This window comes from Rhinopithecus roxellana, chromosome 10 (genome assembly GCF_007565055.1).
Source record: "Rhinopithecus roxellana isolate Shanxi Qingling chromosome 10, ASM756505v1, whole genome shotgun sequence".
In the NCBI taxonomy this organism is placed as follows: Eukaryota; Metazoa; Chordata; class Mammalia; order Primates; family Cercopithecidae; genus Rhinopithecus; species Rhinopithecus roxellana.
In genome coordinates, this window is record NC_044558.1 from 69061928 (window position 1) to 69063452 (window position 1525).

Sequence of the window (1525 nt, forward strand, 5' to 3'; positions counted from 1 at the left end):
GACAAAAATGCTTAACATCATTCATTATTAAGGAAATCCAAGTTAAAGCTAAAATAAGATGCCAGCATACACACACTTACCTTATGATTCAATCATTATACTCCTAGGTATTTACTGAGGAAAAATGAAATGTTCAACAGGTGAACAGGTGAAATTGTTATACCCATGCTGTGGAATAATATTCAACAATTAAAAGGAATGAGCTATTGATTTGCCACAATGTAGATGACTCTCAAAATAATTTTGCTGCATGAAAGAAATCAGCCCTCCAAAATATATACTGTATAATTCGATTTATAAAGTGAAACTCGTTTCATGATGAAAGCAGAACAATGGTTATTAGGAGATTGAATCAGGGAGATAGGCAGAATGGATTATAAAGGAATGCAAGGAAATTTGGGGGTGCTTTTTACTATCTTGAAATTTTACTATCTTGAGTGTGTTGATATATACCTTAGAACTTTTTGAGTTGTATACTTTAAATTTGTGCAGTTTATTGTATGTCAATAGAGGGTATATCTCAAGTTCAGTGTTCTTATCAAAATTAAAAAATCTCAGATCCTCAGTAAAGCTGTTTTAAAAATATAAATTTCTAGGGAGTACAGCTCTTTCCTTCCGTCTGGCGGCAGCCATCAGGTAAGCCAAGATGGGTGCATACAAGTACATCCAGGAGCTATGGAGAAAGAAGCAGTCTGATGTCATGCGCTTTCTTCTGAGGGTCCGCTGCTGGCAGTACCGCCAGCTCTCTGCTCTCCACAGGGCTCCCCGCCCCACCCGGCCTGATAAAGCGCGCCGACTGGGCTACAAGGCCAAGCAAGGTTACGTTATATATAGGATTCGTGTTCGCTGTGGTGGCCGAAAACGCCCAGTTCCTAAGGGTGCAACTTACGGCAAGCCTGTCCATCATGGTGTTAACCAGCTAAAGTTTGCTCGAAGCCTTCAGTCCGTTGCAGAGGAGCGAGCTGGACGCCACTGTGGGGCTCTGAGAGTCCTGAATTCTTACTGGGTTGGAGAAGATTCCACATACAAATTTTTTGAGGTTATCCTCATTGATCCATTCCATAAAGCTATCAGAAGAAATCCTGACACCCAGTGGATCACCAAACCAGTCCACAAGCACAGGGAGATGCGTGGGCTGACATCTGCAGGCCGAAAGAGCCGTGGCCTTGGAAAGGGCCATAAGTTCCCCCATACTATAGGTGGTTCTCGCCGGGCAGCTTGGAGAAGGCGCAATACTCTCCAGCTCCACCGTTACCGCTAATATAAGTAAAGTTTGTAAAATTCATACCTAATAAACAATTTAGGACAAAAAAAATAAAAATAAATTTCTTAGGTTAAGTAAAGAACAATGGTTTTAAGAACATTTTGGTTATTTATTATTATGATCATAACTAAAGTTGTCATTTTATAAGTAAGTTTTCTGTATGAATATGTGTAGTATTCTGGAGTGAATTTAGAAAGATAAAACCGTCAATGAAAAGCACAAAATCAACAAAACAAAGTTCATTCATCTGTGTAACACCAT

General features: G+C 39.7%; 1 pseudogene across 1 annotated transcript; it reads left to right on the forward strand.

Moving 5' to 3' along the window:
- The first annotated feature begins 601 nt into the window (after window positions 1–601).
- On the forward strand, window positions 602–1318 carry LOC104677293 (annotated as a pseudogene). Its single transcript, XR_750027.2, has one exon. The product of XR_750027.2 is annotated as a 60S ribosomal protein L15 pseudogene (transcript).
- The last annotated feature ends 207 nt before the right edge of the window (window positions 1319–1525 follow it).